The sequence below is a fragment of the Durio zibethinus genome, chromosome 15, assembly GCF_047325235.1.
Source record: "Durio zibethinus cultivar Kanyao isolate XHJ-2024 chromosome 15, ASM4732523v1, whole genome shotgun sequence".
In the NCBI taxonomy this organism is placed as follows: Eukaryota; Viridiplantae; Streptophyta; class Magnoliopsida; order Malvales; family Malvaceae; genus Durio; species Durio zibethinus.
In genome coordinates, this window is record NC_143176.1 from 23939492 (window position 1) to 23958703 (window position 19212).

Below are 19212 nucleotides of genomic sequence, written 5' to 3' on the forward strand. Positions count from 1 at the left end.
AGTTCTTGCACCAAAAGTGAGCCCATCACTGTAACAAATACCAAGAGCATTCAATTGTTGTTGACTTGTATGCTTAAGGAAGGGACATCATCACCCGACTAAATCAATTACAATGGAGAACACCATTTATCCCCAAACCTAGTGCGGTGTGGTGAAAAAAAAAATAAAGTGAGAGGACTTCAGTGGCTATGGTGGGGGAAGGGGTGAATCAAAGCAACAAAAAGGTTGAATCTCAGTGGATCATGGCAACAAGGCCACTCTGCCATTTACAATACCCTATTGTGTATTTAAGTCATCTACAAAGGATTTTTCCCACCATTTGATGGGAATTGAGCTTCAAGTAGGCTCGTATGGCTTGTTTGCTATAGGTGCTACACCTATGACATATGCCCTTAAGGCATAGGCCTCTACTAATGGTCAATAGTTGGGCGATAGATGCATGTGTCCCTTTTAACCTAGATTTTAATGTAGAGGCATTCAGTCATAATCAAGTGCAAGATAGCTTCATGCCACTAGCTTTTCAACCAAGTAGGATAACCAGATGCATGAATCAATGATTCATCTTGTATTAGGTTGAATTATTATTGTGATCTACCATTAGTATGGTAAAATTAACCAATCTCATGATGGTGTAAACCTAGGTCACATTCCTTATTGGTGGGTGAACATCCAACACTTGGTGAATTTTGCTTCACAATGATAGGAAGAGCCAACATTAAAGGATCAAAAAGCAACATCACTATGAACACTTGTCTATCATAAGCCAGTTATCATTCTGATAACTTTTTTGACACCTCTAGCTTCAAATTCTGAAGGTCTACAGGATTAACAAGCCATGCTTTCATGGTTTATTCCTACTGGAAATCAAAATCAAATGAGCTTTTATCTTTTTGTTCCATATGAGATTTTTATTCTCGTTGAGCTCATCTTAGGACACTTGTATTATCTTTTAATAGATGTGCTACCCCAACCAAACTCTCTACCTGACAATCTCTTTTACCTTATCAATCGATCAAGGTTGGCCTTAGGCCAAATAGAAGGGGTTCTACTCTGTCTCTGATTCATGGAATAAGTAAAATAATGTTAAAAGTTGTGGTATTTCAATTTTGACTTAGGGTTCCCACTTATCCTACACCTCTTAATTCATTTTAAAAGGTTAGACTAGAGTCAAGCTGAATAGGGTCTTCTTTCCCAACTGATTCTACCAAGCCCATTCCTTTGATTGTGGTTTCATTAGATAGTAGATAGGGACAATGGGAATTATGTTAATCCATTCATGTGCTCACTAATTAGATGACGAGGCATTTAGCTACCATAAGAGAGTCATAGTTAGTCCTGTTGTTTACCCTCACTTGGTTGAGTTCTTCACTTTGACATTCAGAGCACTGGGTAGAAATCACATTGCATGAGTATTCGTAAGGACCATTGTAATGCTTTGTTTTAATTAAATAGTTAGATTCCCCTTATCCATATCAATTCTAAGTTGACTATTCATTGCCAGGGAAAGCCTTCAAGGAAGCTTTCCAAGTCCATCCTTGATCAGCACACAACGACCCACTGTTGCCATGAGAGTAGCTCAAGTAGTGCATCGATAGCCAATGAGTTTGGGATTAGGACCCCGTGCCTGGCCCTCAAAGCCAATCTATTTCTTGAGGTTATGGATCCATTTTACTAACTTTCCTTGCCTACATTGTTCCATTGACTAGAGGCTATTCTCTTTAGAGAGTGATGCGATTATGAATACGATTGGGCATGGAGAGTACTCGATCTTCTAGATTTTCAAAGGTTGTTGAAGGTACACCAAACACCATGTGACTTGTGATACTTTTTTGATTGCTAGACCCTACCTCTGGCTGAGCCATTTTTAGGGTGGGCAGGCCATAAATAGAAAAGATAACTCTTCCCAAGGCCCCCTCCAACACCTCTAGACTACCTAATATTGCTATCAGCTTATGCATCCTGGTTCAAGAATTTTAACTCAATTCCTTTTTAAAGCTCACATTGGACACACTATCGGATGGGCTTCCCCCATTTCTTAGGATCGACTAACCCATGTGCAAGTGCAATTCACATGGAACCTTTCTCCTTTTTAGCATTTAATGTTCTCATTTGAATATTTGCTACTACCACCAAGATCTGCACTAAGGCTGCTCCATGGGGCTCATGCCCAGGCTTTGCTGTGACCACCATGCCCTTCTACTCATTGAGACCTGGCCTTTGCCCTTGCCTTGATAATTGCGTATAGGTCACACGTTTAAATGCCATCCATTTTTTAGGCTAGTTGATTCGATGGGTAAGTCATTACACACTCAATGGATTTCAACTTTCATGACCCTCATCTTACTATCTTAATCGACCAACACCTTTTATGGGTTCTAGGTTAGCATGCAGTTGGGCACCATATCTCAGCTTCTAGTTCATCCCTTATTACCAGTTTTGCTTACCAAAAATGGCCCACTTAGAGCTCTCGATTCTGTGGCACGGCTTAATGAAGTAGCTGCACCATCCTACCTATTTAAAGTTTGAGAGTAGGTTGAAGGCATTACACCCTGATGCCTCTAATCATTGGCTTTACTCGATAGAACTTGCTAAGGGCTCCTACTATCTTGAGGCAAACTTAAGAGGGAACTAGCTACTAGATGGTTTGATTAGTCTTTCACCCCTAAACCTAAGTCAGATGAATGATTTGCATGTTAATATCACTGTAGGCCTCTATCAAAGTTTTCTCTAGCTTTACCCTATTCGAGCATAGTTCACCATCTTTTCTATCCCAACAGGCATGCTTACACTTGAACCCTTCTCAAAAGATCAAGGTCAATTAGTGGTGCACTCATGAAGGATCTCACCAATTAGCTTCCTTGCACCTTATGGGTTTTCTAGCTTGTTGACTTGCACACATGTCAAACTCCTTGGTTCATGTTTCAAGATAGGCTGGATGGGGAGCCTATAGGCCAATGTCAGGAGCATACGAGTGCCAAGGCACACTGAGATGACTTGTGTTGCATTCCATAATTACAAAAATGACATCTCTATAGGCATATCAAAAGCCTAGGCTCAGGCCACCACCATGACCCGTATTGGTCCATGCTTCGAGTCGATCTATAGATCAGCTCTAGCCATTCCATGTTTGACCAAAGCGCATAGCCAACCCCTATTTAATTCCCTCATAACAATTTCAAGCATTATTTTAATCTCTTTTCAAAAACCTTTTCATCTTTCCTTTACGGTACTTTTTTGCTATCGGTCACTACTTGTATTTAGCATTGGATAGAATTTACTGCTCGATTTGGGTTGCGTTCCCAAACACAACCTGACTCACAGATTGCACCTCATTGTGGGATAGGGTCTAGGCACAATAGGGCTTATACCTTTTTTGGTGCCCTTTTCTAAAGGACATAGGCCTGGTCTGCCACTAAAAATGCTTCTCTAGACCATAATTCGGATACTAGGGGTGCTCGATTCTTAAGCTAGGCTCTTTCTAGTTTGCTTGCCATTACTAGGGGAATCCTGGTAAGTTTATTTTCCACCATTTATTGATATGCTTAAACTTAATGGGTAATCTTGCTTGACATAAGGTGGTGATGCAAGCATTGACCAAGTGATGCAAGGGGCTTGATGGGGTCTAGATAGACAATGGTGCATGTCATAGGAGATGAGGCACATCGAGAGCTTTACCACTAATGGTTGGTGCTATCATTGCCAAGGACTCACTTTTGGGCCAACCATGATTGACAAGATCATAGGAGGTTGTCTTCTACCCCTTCACCAAAAGCCCAATGGGTAAGGGGTGGAAGGGCAATAATGCACGGTGCCCTTGGCCTAATGGAATAGGAAGCAACTTGCATTCAAAGATTCAATGATTCATGGAATTTTGTAATTCACACCAAGTATCGCATTTTGCTACATTCTTCATTGATGAGAGAGCCAAGATATCTATTGTAAATAGTCATTTTGGTTTTTCATGATAGAAAGAGTCATGGTGTCACCCTCATACACATTGCAAATGGGATGGCAATGGCACACACGCTCTTTTTCATTAAGGTTCCTTAGTGTGATTCATGTCAGGGGTTCATTATTTAGCCACAAGCAATGATACCATTCATGTCACCCACTTAAAAGGTAAAACGAATCAATCGCTACACATGCATAAGGCTAAAAGGGGCTTAGGGCATAAAGGCACCCTCATCCCTGGTGTTTCACTAATGCATTTGTGGGTCATTCGATAAGTAGGTTTCGACAATGATCCTTTTATAGTTTCACCTATGAAAACCTTGTTACGACTTCTCCTTCCTCTAAATGATAAGGTTCAATGGACTTTTTACAACATCTCTGGCAACGAAGCATCCACATTACCATGATCTAAACACTTCACCAGACCATTCAATCGGTAAGAGCAATAGATGGTGTCTACAAAGGCAAGAACATAGTCAACATGAGCTGAAGACTCATGCTTACTAGGAATTTCTCGTTGAAAACTAACAAGTGCAATGATATATCCCCACCATGATGAAATTTCAAAGATTACCCGAGCCTGTCAGCCAAGGCTATAGACTTGTTCAATACATCAGTGTAGTGTGTGAGCATCCCAGAACATCTATGGGTGTCATAGACCTGCTATTCCCTCAAACTTTCTTGGCCTAAATGGCCATAGCCCCTCTAAAAAGCTAGCCACAAAGAATCACCTCTGCGTAGCTAGTTAGTATGTTGAGATCTTGTTCATTAACAAAATTAACTAGATAAATCACTCCACCAACTAAGAACGACCATGCACCACCACCCATAGAATCAATAAAAAGCTTTCAATCTGTCAATCCTTACTATGTGTAGATCGGGTTAGTTTCTCTGTGTTGACTGAAATTAAGCTATAGGTTCCACTCCTAATGGTGCCCTTCTATCAATTCCTTTAAGTTTTAGCCTTATGACCATATTCCCTTTGAAACCCAAAGATTTTGATTTCTCATAAGGTACCAACAGAGTCCTAAAAGTAACATCCATTGATCCCTAGTTGGCATCATTTATGGTAGAGACTAGGATGGTATCTGATCATGTTTTAGCCTCTAACTTTTATTCTTGATTAATAAAAATATCCTTGGTAAATGCTTTTGTAGTTGTTCATCTCTTATAAATCCAAGAATTTCACCTTTGACTATGAAATACAAATGCCTCTCATTGTCTTTGTTAATCATTACTCTAATCTTGAAGGCCAACGCAATAGGACTAAAATCCTATGATGTTATTCCATGCTAATGCATACAAGCAAGGGCCTACTTTAAGCACTATAATTTTTTCAAAGTAGCAGTGTCGGATGAATGACCCAGCTAGTTAAGGCCAAGGGCACATCGTCAGTAGTAAGGACAAGTAAACCGATGCTTATTGTGAGGTAAACCAAATGACTTAACCCTAGCTCTAACTATGAGATTTTTAACTGCAACAACTTAAATTTATGCTATTAGAGCTAGAATTACTATGGCTACTGGCACCAGACTTGCCCTGCAATGGATTCTTGCTAATGGATTTAGATTGTACTCATTACAATTGCTAGACGTATAAAGCTCAATATTGTTATTTATTATCACTAACTCCCTATGTCAAGATTGGGTAAAATCTGCTCTTACTGGCTTCCTTGGATGTGGTAGCTATTTCTCAGGCTCCCTATCCAGAATCGAACCCTAACTCTCCATCACCCATCACCACCATAATAGACCACAATCCTAGCATCAAAACTTCATAGGGCTAAATTTTGAATGATGTGTTGCTAGCACAACATAAAGGCCATGTAATCCATGAAGTTATCACGAATCATCAAAATAACAGGCAAAGCTTGCGTCGACCTTTTATCTAATAAATGCATCCCTTTTAGAAGTTGGGGTTTCTTCATGTATTAGCTCTAGCATTACTATGGTTATCCGAGTAGTAGATACCATCAAATAAACTATAACTAATTTAATAAGCATTCACAGTTTCACAATCTGAATTAGTTTATAACACCACATAGGCCTCAATGCACCAACTAAGCAGTGAAGAGAGCCAACATAGAGCACAAACGTCTTGCATGTTAAGCACATAAAATGCATAACATTAGATGAGGAAGGTCCAAAGCCTATGCCCATAAAATGTTCCATATCTAAGAGCACTCTCGAACACCAGTGCACTAATGTAGCCATGGCAGTTTGGGTGGCATAATTAGGTCATGAGGCATGATTGAGTTTTGACTCGTAGCCTCTAAGGACATAAGATTGATAAGGGATGGCAAGAAATTCGATTTTCATTGATTCGGTATGCGGTATAGGATCCTAATTGCACCCCCAAGGTATAATGACCACATAGGGGTAGATTGTAATAGATGATGGGTCAATAGTTTGATGCATCAAGCTTGAAGCCTACCAACATGCACAACCATAGCACCACTCTTATGCCTATTACTACAAGGTAGCATCCATACACATTGGTCTATAACCCATCCAATCGATTATTCGATGAGCAAGTAGATGAAACAATGTACGAGGCCATGCCACAACTGCTTGGCATGGGAAAAACACAAGCAATGTCCACGAGACTGTCCCTACTATCCAATAGGTAACAATGGCATAATTGGGTCATGATGCATCATTAAGGTTTGACTCGTAGCCCCTAAGGACATAAGATTGATGAGGGATGGCAAGACATTCAATTTCCATTGATTTTGGCATGCGGCATAAGATCTTAATTGCACCCCCAAGGTATGATGACCACATAGGGGTAGATTGAAATGGATGATGGGTGAATAGTTTGATGCATCAAGCTCAGAGCTTGCCAACATGCATAACTATAGCACCACTCTTATACTTATTACTACAAGTGGTAGCATCCATGCATACTGGTCTATAACCCACCCAATTAATTATTTGATGAGTGAGCAGATGAAACAATGTACGAGGCCACGCCACAATTGCGAGAAACACAAGCAATGTCCATGAGACTGCCCCTGCCATCCAATAGGCAACAATGGCATACACCCCCAATGCTTAGTCTAGCCAGGACTATACACACAAACTCTGTTGTCACCATCCAAAGAAGACATTGGTCGATTCAAGAACTTGTTCCTAGGGCCTTGGGCAGCATCAGCTGCATGCACGGGCTCGACTAGGCCTAGGCATTTTTGTGGTCAATGAAAAAAAACCATGATATTGCCAAATACCCGATAGACTAGGCTAGACTAAGCCTACAACCATAGCTTCTGCTTACACCAACCCAAAATGCCATTACGTGATTCAAGGCTTGGTTTGGGGTTTGGGGTTTGAGGTAGCATCAATTGCAGGTATGGGCTTGAGCTTGGTATAGCCAAGCCCTTTTTACGTATGCATGCCAATCGATTAAGGCCATGGGTGCCTACGAGTCACCAAAACAAACATTCATCAAACAACATGGCCAAAAGGCATGCATGGCCTAGATTTTGCTCTAATGATGTTACCACGAATGTACATAATGACAGGCCCATCATGAACACCTAAAGAGCATGAAAGATTTTATAGATGTACTAGTAGTAAACATTAAGGGGTCTAAAATAGGGGTACTTTTTTCAAACAGGCATATCCTACACTAAGAGTTTATATGTGTTGATGGTGGTCAAGGCATGTGCCCTCACCAAGGCCTAGCATGTGCTGGTGGTATTTAAGGCAAGTGCCAGTAGCGAGGGCCAACATGTGCCAATGGTGTTTGAGGTAACTACCTACACTAAGGGCCATCTTCTACCGATGCTAATTAAGGCATGCGCATTAGGTCTAGATTATGCCAATGCTAGTTGAGGCATATGCTTGCACTAAGGGTTAGCATGTGCTCACACACCATAGGCTAGCATGTGCCAATGGTGGTCGAGACAAGTGCCCATACCGAAGGCCAATTTGTGACGATAGTGGTTAATGCAAATGCTTATACTAAAGGCCAGCTTGTGCCGATGATAGTTAAGGTATATGGCCACACCATGTGCCAATATGTGCCGTTGATGGTCAAGGCCTTGGCTAAAGTTTGATTCTAGGCCGCGGTACACATGCTAGCCTTTAGCATTTGTTTTTCCCAAAGGCACAATCTTTGGAGCATCATCGAAGAACCTGATCGATGGTATTAAGGGTTCTGACGATTGGGGGTGGAGGGCCAGGGGTGTGTGCACATGATGTGTGATGGATACTGGTCTTTAGCCCTTATATTGCTCCCTTATCCCCCAAGGAACCTTAACAACTCATACCTCCTTAAATAGCATAAGAGCTTTTACAAGTTCATAGGTAGTAGCCATTCAAGTGTCTAAAATAAGGATGTTTTTTCCAAATGGCCACAAAATCTTCTACATTTCAATTTTTTAGCTAAATTTTTTGTGAATACCAACAAAAATATAAGCATCATGTACCAAATTTAGGGTTAAAACTCTTAAAAAAATTTAAAAAATCTTAAACCTTGAAAAATTCTAAGCATCATGAAAAATAGAAAACAAGTCATCTTGCCATGAAACTTAACATGAAAGCTTAGGGGACCATTATATGAATTTACAAGCCATAAAAATGGCATTAGCATATGTGCTTGAACCTACCTACTGCTCAATTATGGTGTGCATGGTGTATGGCCTAGGCCTAGGATACTCGTATGTAGTGCATGGCTCATCATGTGCTAATGGTGTTTGAGGGAACTACCTGCACAAGGGCCAGCTTATGCCAATGCTGATTGAAGTATGTGCCAAGACAAAGGGTTAATAAGTCTCGATAATGGTCGAGGCATATGTATGCACTGAGGGTTATTTTATGTTAATGGTGGTCGAAGCATGTGCATGTGTCATGATCCACAAGCTAGTCTAGGCCCAAGGGTTCTCTTCAAGTTAAGGAGTAGTTCCAGTTCTAGTGGTACTAGGTTTAACAACTAGAGTAACTAGGCCTTAAGGCCTGCTAGGGGCTCAGGTCATAGAGAACTAGCATAGAACAGTGGTATGGGTAGCGATCAAGACTCTAAAGGCTCAAGGATAGTGTTCAGGTCTAGCAAAATTGAGCCAAGCCTAGGTGCAGGTGCTGGTCCCTTTAAACCATCCTGTCGACACTTTCGATGCTTTTTTTGAGTTATCTGTGGCACCCTCTCTTGTAAGGAATTTGGTTGTACTATAAAACTAATATTGTGGCACTCTATTGCCATTGGTTTCCCTTTATCATCTTTTTAAAAGGTCCCAATCCCTTAGCAGTCTAGACTAGCACCTGGTTACTCCTCGTTGGGCCCCTTCTAGGGTTGTTTACCATTGCCACTTTGCCTTTGGACAACCTCTCTTCCCATTTGATGGTTGAAAGCTTTAGGCACTCCCTAACCCAATGTGGACTAGCACAAAAATAGCAACTCATAGGCCTCATGCCTTTGCTAATAGTTTGTTGATCTTGCTAAATCTAGGCTTTCTCATAGCCATTTCCTCTCTTAAGGAATTACCATCGGTGTCTCCCCCACTCTCTCATTTTTCTTTTGGCCTAGGAAACTTAGAGCACTTAACCTGAGTTAATGATTCTATAGCAACTCTAGCCCGACTCAACTCTTGAATGCCTTTTCATTGCAACTTGACCTTGACCCATGGCATTAGTCTATTAATGAAATGTTAGGCACCTCCACTCTCGATCATAAGCTTGCATTAGCAACCATAGTATCTCGTAATGTAGCATGGTCAACCTTGAGCTTAGCTATCTCTTCTCACAAGGTTGTCACCATGGACTCTAATGCCTTAGTACATTACATGAACTTTTTTAGTGCCTTATTCAAGGGTCCCTCAACATCATAAAACCAATCTATTATTTGTAAAATAGCCTACCATACTTCGCTAATCAAGTGCTTGTTGGCACATATCTTTCTAAAACTTTCCCCCACTTGTTTGTAGGTAGGCACTCTTCAAGCACCTCTCTTTAGCCTCTTTTCTAGTTTTCCCTAAACATGCTATAGCCCAAAACATGCTTGCACAACTTACCATAGTGCTTACACACCACACTAGGATGCCTGCATGTAAGTCCCCTAACTTGCACTAATGCCAACTTTGGCTCTTTACACCAACTTTAGCTCTTACGACAACTCTGGCTCTTCATGTCATGAGTAGAGATCTATTGCACATTTTGAACCAAGGCTCTGGTCACCACCTTTGGTTTGATCCAGGCTTTGATACCCTCTAGTATTTGGTTCTGCTACATACTCCTAGCTCCCCCAAACTAGACTTTGATACAACTTGTCATAGGCTGAGACTGAAGCTCCAAGATCATACAGCTTCATAATAGGGGAATGAACTCTTCTACATCCTAGATCAGTCTAACATAAGAAACAATGCATGATCACTCTAGACTGTGGGGTTGGCTGCCTAGTACATTACAAAACAAAAAGGCATAATAAGTGTTTAAAGAAAGGCTAAAAGAATAATAAAAAGTTTAAGGCAAGAGTAAGGATGTTATTACTCAATGGTTTTAATGTGTGTGTAATGAAGATGGGGGACTCTCTCTTTATAGCTGAGTCCCTCTTATAATCAGAGCCTAAAATACATTTTTAAACTTTAGAGATTACAATCCTTGATTTTAGGGGATTTGGTGCTATTGCACGATCTTTGACTTGCTAAAATCATGCTAAGCACTAGGCCTTCTAGAAGCCCCTAAATATAATCCTTCTAGGACTATGTTCATGCATGCCAAGACTTGGGCTTGACCATGCACCCACACCTCGATCATTAATGCTTCTGTTTGGATCTAACTAGATGCCCACCTATTGTTCACTAGTCCCGTCCATGGGCCTGGCTCAATCCTGCCTAACCTTATCCCTTTTTTTAAGCCTCTAGAGTCTCGATTAGTACTCACCCCATTGTTCTAGGCTAGTTTCATGTGACTTGAACCTTTAACGCACCTTATGGCCTGGTCCCTTAAGCTATCAAACTCTATCCCATTAGAACTTGTACTGCTACTCAACTTGGAAAAAACCCTTAGGCTTAGACCAGCTTACAGACCATGACACATACACTGAAGGTCATTGGGTGATGATGTTGGTCGAGGCATGTACATGTGTCATAATCTACAAGCTGGCCCAAGCCCATGGGTTCTTTTTAAGTCAAGGAGTAATTTCAATTTTAGCGGGATAGGGTTTAACAACTAAGGGGACCAAGCCTTGAGGTGTACTAGAGGCCTAGGTCATGGGAAACTAGCCTAGAATGGTGGTGTGAGTAGTGATCAAGACTCCAAAGGCTTATGCATGGTTTTCAAGTTTGGCAAAATTGAGCTAGGACCAAGTACGAGTGTTGGTGAGCACTTATATGAATTTAGAAGCCATAAAAATGGTATTGGCTTAGCAAAAATGTACAAATTGCTTGAACCCACCTACCGCTCAATTATGGTTCCCATGGTTTATGGCTCGAGCCCAAGATAGAATGACCCAACATGTGCTGATGGTGTTCAAAGGAACTACCCACACAAAGGGCCAGTATGTGCTGGTGATGGTTGAAGCATGTGCCAAGACCAAGGCCCAACATGTCTTGATGGTGGTCAAGGCATGTGCATGTGTAATGGTCTGTAAGCTAGTCTAAGCCTAGGGGTTCTCTTTGAGTTGAGGGATAATTCTAGTTTCAGCAAGATAGGGTCCAATAGCCTTGAGAACTTGTTCTTGAGGCCTACTAGAGGCCCAGGTCATGGGGAACTAGCCTAGAATAATGGTATGGGTAATGATCAAGACTTTAGAGGCTAGGACATGGTGTTCATGTTTGGTAAAATTGAGACAATCCCAAGTACAGGCATTGGAGAGTGCTTATATGATTTTACGAGCCATAAAAATGACATTGGCTTTGCAGAAATAAGATGTGCCTAAATCCACCTACTGCTCAATCGTGGTGCACATAGTGCATGGCCCAAGCCCAGGATACGTACAGATGGTGCATGGCCTAGCATGTGCCGATGGTGGTTGAATCATGTGCTAAGACCAAGGGCTAACATTTCCCAATGGGGGTCAAGGTATGTGCATATGTCTGGTCTACAAGATAGTCAAGCATAGGGGTTCTTTTCAAGACAAGGTTCAGTTATAGTTCTAGTAGGATAGGGTCTAACAGCTAGGGCGACCGAGCCTTGAGACTTATTGGAGGCCTAGGTCATGGGGAACTAGCCCAGAATAGTGGTATTGGTAGTGATCAAAACTCTGAGGCTTAAGCACAGTGTTTATGTTCAGCAGAATTGAGCCAGGCCTACGTGCAGGCACTAGTGAGCACTTATATGAAATTGCAAGCCATTAAAATGGCATTGGCATAGCCAAAATATAAAGATGTGCCTAAGCCCACCTATTACCTGGTCATGGTGCGCATGGTGCATGTTCGATGCTAAGATACCCACACATGATGCACGACCCAACATGTGCCAATGGTATTTAAGGGAACTACCCATACAAAAGGCCAACATGTGTTGAATCCAAAGGCTAACATGTCTTGATGGTGGTCGAGGCACATGCATGTGTCATAGTCCATAAGCTGGTACTAGCCTAGGGGTTCTTTTTAAGTCAAGGAACAATTCTAGCTCTAGTGAGACAAGGTTTAACAGCTAGGGGGACCAAGACTTAAAGCTTACTAGAGGCCTAGATCATGGGGAACTAGCCCAGACTAGTGGTATAGATAGTCATCAAGACTCTAGAAGCTTAGGCATGGTGTATAGGTTTAGTAGGATTGAGCCAGGCCTAGGTGCGTGCATTGGTGAGTGATGCACTAACACACAGTCAGACCCAAGTGCAAGCACTGATGATTGAGGTGTGAAAACATGGCCAAACCTAGGTGTGAGCATGCCTGAATACAATCATAGGAAGAGTAGTATATATAGGCTTCTAGAAGGCCTAATACTATAACACAATCTTTGATGAGCTAGAATTATGCTAAGCGCTTGAATTTTGTACGCTGACTTAGACAAATGGAGTCAATTCCCTGTCCAAGGTTGCATAGAGTTTGGCTTAAGACTAGAGCTTATGACACATGCATCAAGCATCATTTAGTGCCAATAGCGATCGAGAGGTAAACAAGTGCCTTGGATAGGAAAGTTATGGTACACATGCCACACCAAGTGCCAACATCTACCAAAATGGTGTTCAAGGTAACAACCTACACCAAGGGCCCACTTACATAGATGGTGGTAGAGGTAAGTACCTGTGCCAAGTGCTAGCATTTGGTAATGGTGTCCTAGGCAACATCCCATACCAAAGGGCCAACATCTACTGATGGTGCCTGAGGTAATAATTGGCTTGCATCTATCGATGGTTTTAGATGTGATAGCCTACACTAACCAAGGGCTGGATGCTATTGATAGTGTTCAAGGTAAGAACCTACACCAAGGGACAGTGTGTGCTGATAGAGTTTGAGGCAAGTGCCCTCACTAAGGGTAAGCCCATCCCTATGACAAATACCAAGGGCATTCGGTCCTCATTTACTTGAAAGCTTGAAGGAAGGATTTCATCACCTGACTGAATCAGTTGTAATGGAGAACATCATTCATCTCCAACCCTATAGGGATGTAGTGTAAAATAATGAAGTGAGAGGACTTTGGTGAATGTGTGGGGAGAGGGATGAATCGAAGCGACAAAGGATTGAATCTCAGTGGATCATAGCAGCAAGGTTACTCTACCACTTACAATACCCCATTACATATTTAAGTCATCTGCAAAGGATTCTACTCGTCGCTCAGTAGGAATTGAGCTCTAATAAGGCTTGCGTAACTTGCCTGCAGCAGGGGCTGCACCTATGACACATGCCCTTGGGGGCCATGCATCCATGCTATAGGTCAACAATTGGATGATGGGCATATGCATCACTTCTAGCCTAGATTTTGACTTAGAGGCATTCAATCATAATCCAGTGTATGATAGCTTCTTACCCCTAGCTTTTTAACCAAGCACGATGACCAATTGTGTGAATCAATAGTTCTTCTCATTCTAGGTTGAATTACTATTGCAACATTGTTATCAGTAGGGTAAAACTAACATATCTCACAATGGTCTAAACCTAGCTCACATTTCATATTGGTGGGTGAACAATCCAACACTTAAAGAATTCTGCTTCATAATGATGGGAAGAGCTGACATCGAAAGATCAAAAAGTAATGTCGCTAATGAATACTTCGTTGCCACAAGCTAATTATCCCTATGGTAACTTTTCTAATGCCACTAGCTTCAAATTTTAAAGGTCTAAAAGATCTATAGGCCATGCTTTCATGGTTCATATTTGTGCTGGAAATCAGAATGAAATGAGCCTTTTCCCTTTTGTTCCACATGAGATTCTTATTCTCGTTGAGATTATCATAGGACACCTGTGTTATCTTTTAATAAATATGCTGCCCCAGCAAACTCCCCACCTGACAATGTCTTTTGCCTAGATTGACCGACTGAGGCTGGCTTTATGTCCAAAAAAAGGATTGTGCCCCATTTTCGATTCATAAAATAAGTAAAATAACATTAATAGAAATAGTATTTCAATTTCATCAAAAGGCTCCCATTTATCCTACACCTCTCAAGTCATTTCACAAAGTTAGACTAGAGTCAAGCTCAATTAGGCCTTCTTTCTTGCTGGTTTTGCTAAGCCCATTCCCTTGGTTGTGGTTTTGTTGGATAGTCGATAGGGACAATGAGAATCTTGTTAATCCACTCATGTGTGTCACTAATTAGATGTAGAGGCATTTGGCTACCTCAAAAGAGTTATATTACTCCCATCGTTTACTCATGATTGGTTGAAATTCTTCATTTTGACATTTAGAGCACTGAGAAAAAATCACATTGAGTGAGCATCCCTAGGGATCATCGCAATGCTTTGTTTTAATTAAATAGTTGGATTCCTCTAGTCCATACAAGTTTTGAGTTGACTATTCATCAGATGGGGAAGGCCCCCAAAGGAGCCATTCCTAGTCCATCCCTTAGCCTACACATATCAAATTACTCTCACCGTAGGGGTAGCTCGAGTAGTGCATTGGTAGCCAAAAGGTTCAAGACTAGGACCCCATGCCCAACCCTCAGAGCCAATCATTTTCCCAAGGTTAGAGATCCATTTTGTTGACTTCCTTTACCTACATTGTTCCATTTACTAGAGCTTGTTCAATTTGGAAACCCATGCAATTATGAGTACAACTAGGCATGAATAGCACTCACTCCTCCATATTTTCAAGGACTGCTAGGGCAAATAGGACATAATGTGACATGTGTTACTCTTTTGGCCAATGGAACCTACTTCCAATTGAGTTGTTTCTAGGGTGGACAGGTTATTAAATAGAAAAGATAACTCTTCCTGAGGCCCCTATCGATGTCTTTGGAATCCCTAATGTTGTTGTTAGCCATTGTGTCCTAGTTTAGGAATTTTAACTTAATTTCCTTTCAAAGCTTATGTTGCCCATCTCTAAGGATCGACTAACCTATGTGTAAATGCTGTTCACATGGAACCTTTCCTTTCTTTGGCCTTTAAAGTTCTTATTTGAATATTTGCTACTACTACTAAGATCTACACTGATAGTCTCTTTGCACAAGCTTGCGCATTGAGTTTTGCAGCAACCATCATACCCTTCTACTCATTAGGGCTTTACCCTTGCCTCAATGATCTAGTATAGGTCACATGCTTAAGCGCCATTTATTTTCAAAGCTAGTTGATTTGACAAGCGGGTTATTACACACTCCTTAGAGGATTTTGACTTCCATGATCACTGTCTTACTGTCTTAATAGACCAACACCTTTGAGGGTTCTAAGTTAGCGCACAATTAGCCACTGTAACCTAACTTTTAGTTCATCCTATGTCACCAGGTCTACTTACCAAAAATGGCCCACTTGGAGGTCTCGATTCCATGGAGCATCTCAATGAAGTAGCTGCATCATCATATTTATTTAAGTTTGAGAATAGGTTAAAGGCATTGTGCCCCAAAGCTTCTAACCATGGCTTTACCTAATAGAACTCGCTAAGGGCTCCATCTATCCTAAAAGAAACTTTAGAGGGAACTAGCTACTAGATGATTCAATTAGCCTTTCACCCCTATACCCAAGTTAGATGAATGATTTACACATCAGTAACATTATGGGCTTCCACTAGAGTTTCCCATAGCTTAGCCCCATTCAAGTATAGTTCACCTCAACAGGTAAGCTCACACTCGAACCTTTCTCAGAAGATCAAGGTTGGTCGGTGGAGCACCTGTGAGGGATCTCGCCAATCAACTTTCTTGCACCTTATAGGTTATCTAGCATGTTAACTTACACACATGTCACACTCTTTGGTCTACATTTCAAAACAAGCTAGATAGGGAGCTTGCAGGCTGATGCCAGGAGCACACGAGTGTCGAGGCATGTTGATACGATATGTGTTACGTTCCACAATCATAGTGACAATGTCTCCATAGGCATATCGAAAGCCCAAGGTTGGGCAGCCACTGCGACATGTGTTAGTCCATGCCCTAAGCCAATCAATAGACTGGCTCTCACCATTCCACATCTAACCGGGGTGCATCATCGTCTCTCATCCATTTTCCTCTTGATAATTTCAAGCACTCTTTGACTCTCTTTTTAAAGTCTTTTTCATTTTTCCCTCATAGTACTTATTCACTATTGGTCTCTCACTCATATTCAGCCTTGGATGAAATTTACCACCCAATTAGGGCTGTAGTCCCAAACAACCAGACTCATAGATAGAGTCTTATGGTGCAATAGGATCCAAGCACAATAGGACTCTCACCTTTTCTAACACCCCTTTTTACGGGACTTAAGCCTAGTCCATCACTGAGGATGTTTCATGAAACTACAATTTGGACTCCAAGGGTTCCCAATTCTCAAGCTGGGCTTTTCTTGGTTCGCTCATTGTTACTAGGAGAATCTTGGTAAGTTTTTTTTTCCTTTGCTTATTCATATGCTTAAACTCAATAGGTAATCCTACTTGACCTAGGGTCACGATATGAACATCGACTGAGTGATGTAAAGGGTCCAATGGGTTCAGTTAGAGGAGTGCATGTCATCGAAGATAATTCACACTAGGAGTTTTAGCACTGATAGTCACAGGGCTTTGATTGTCAGGGACTTATTTTTGGGCCAACCATAATAGATGAGATCATTTGAGGCCATCTTTTACCCTCTTACCAGGAGCTCAATGGGCTAGAGGTTAGAAAGGGTGATGATGCATGATAGCCAGGCAATCATGCCCTTGGCATAATGGCTAAAGGTGCAACTTGCATTCAAAGAATTGATGGTTCATAAGATTATGCAATTCACACCAAGTATCACATTTCGTTGCATTCTTCATCGATGTGAGAGATGAGATATCCATTGTCAAGACTCATTTTGGTTTTTCATGATAAAAAGAGTCATGGTGCCAACCGTGCATGCACTACAAATGGGATGGTGATAGCACACAAACATTTTTTCATTCCGGTTTCTTAGTGGGATTTATGTTGGGGGTTTGTTATTTAGCCCTGGGTGATGATACCAATCGTTTCACTTGCTCGGGAGCCAGAATAAAGCGACCGTCATGCATGTCTAAGGCTAGAAGAGGCATGGGGCATAGGGTACAAAGGCGTTCTTACCCTCTCAGTGTTTTGTTAAAACATTTACAAGTCTTTTGTTAAGTGGGTTTCAACAATGATCCTTTCATAGGTTTACCTATGAAAACCTTTTTATGACTTCTCCTTCCTCTAAATGATAAGGTTTAGTGAACTTCTTGTGACATCGTAGGCTGAGCTCTCATTCATTAATGAAATTAACTAGACAAATCACTTCACCAACTAAGATTAGCCATGCACCATCACCCATAGAATCAAGAATGAGCTCTAAGTCTATGAATCCTTACTATGTCTGAACTTAGTAAGTTTCCTCGTGTTAAGTCAAATTAAGCCGTAAGCTCTACTCTTGGTTGTGCCCTTCTATCAATTCCTTTAAGTTTCAGCCTTGAGACCATACTCACCCGAAACCCAAAGACTTTGATTTCTCATAAGGTGTTGACGGAGTCCTAAAAGTAACATCCATTGATCCCCGATTGGCATCATTAATGGTTGAGATTAGGATGGTATCTGATTGTCTTTGAGCCCTCAACTTTCATTCTTGATTAATGAAAAAATCCTTGGAAAATGCTTTTGCAATTGTTCATCTTTCATAAATCCATTAATTTCACCTCTGACTATGAAATATGAATGCCCCTAATCATCTTTGTAGGCACTAATTTTGTTCTTCTTTTTTTATTATTATTATATAATTTTCTTTTTTTTATTATATAATTCTGTTTATTATATTATTATTATTATTATTAATCTTTAAAACAAAAGGAAAAAAAAATCTTTCATTTCAACTCTGGCAGTCGAAATCAAGCTGCCAGAGTGGTCCAAATTTCTTCCTGACACTGCCTAACTTGGCGGTATGAAATTCGGTGACCAAAAGTCACCGGATAGACAATAAAAATTTTCACAAAAAGATCCTAGAAGATCTGGGATCTTGAATCTCAAAAGCTCTATAAATAGATCTAATCTCTGTAAGGAACGGACAAAAAAAAAAGAACAATAAAAAAAAAATAAACACAAAAAAAAAAATTGGAGAATGAAATTCTCAATCTAGGAAGTTGTAGATTTTCTTTGAAAAATCTAGGCTTGGAGAGGTGTTTAGAAAGCAAAAAGGTTCATTGGGGGAATTTTTGGGAATTTTTGAAAAATATTTTGGGTCGCCAGAAATTGTAAAAGTTTGAATTTTTCGGTAGCGAAATCTGGAAGAGTTTGAATTTTTTGGTGACCATTGAACTTTTCAGCCATGAAATCTAAGGATCTTTGAATTTTTTGGTGCTGTTAAAGTTTTCGGCCATCGGTGCACGATGGCAATCGATCAAAAATTAGGCTCCATGGTGGCCGGCATAAGGGTTAGGTTTTCTAAAGAGAGGAGCTCTGGGTAGAGAGAGAAAGGAGAAAGGAGAAAATAAGGAAAAAAACCAAAAACAGCCTTTTATGGGCCCTTCAAAACGACATCGTTTTGGACGTCTGGACCAAACTCGACCTACATAGGATTCACACGGCAACTCGACCTGTTTCATAGGTTTTTCCTTTTCTTTTTCTTTTTCTTTTTATTTTCTATTTTGATTTTGATTTTTAATTTTTATGTTGATTTTTATGTTTTTTTATTATTATTGTTATTTTATATTATTACTGGTAATAATGTTTTTAAAAATAAATAAATAAATAGAATAAAAAATGAAACTGAAATAAAATAAAGACTTAAAAAAATATAAATAA

The 19212-nt window shown here is 40.6% G+C and overlaps 3 non-coding genes and 2 pseudogenes across 3 annotated transcripts; all 5 read right to left on the minus strand.

Annotated features, from left to right (window-relative positions):
- Window positions 1-203: 203 nt before the first annotated feature.
- On the minus strand, window positions 204-3579 carry LOC149514821 (25S ribosomal RNA). The gene has a single exon (XR_016328427.1). It is a non-coding gene; the product is annotated as a 25S ribosomal RNA (ribosomal RNA).
- Window positions 3580-3793: 214 nt separating this feature from the next.
- Window positions 3794-3948, minus strand: LOC149514822 (5.8S ribosomal RNA; annotated as a pseudogene).
- A 289-nt stretch (window positions 3949-4237) lies between these two features.
- On the minus strand, window positions 4238-6048 carry LOC149514823 (18S ribosomal RNA; annotated as a pseudogene).
- A 7503-nt stretch (window positions 6049-13551) lies between these two features.
- On the minus strand, window positions 13552-16897 carry LOC149514824 (25S ribosomal RNA). Its single transcript, XR_016328430.1, has one exon. It is a non-coding gene; the product is annotated as a 25S ribosomal RNA (ribosomal RNA).
- Window positions 16898-17125: 228 nt separating this feature from the next.
- LOC149514825 (5.8S ribosomal RNA) lies at window positions 17126-17281 on the minus strand. The gene has a single exon (XR_016328407.1). It is a non-coding gene; the product is annotated as a 5.8S ribosomal RNA (ribosomal RNA).
- Window positions 17282-19212: the final 1931 nt, after the last annotated feature.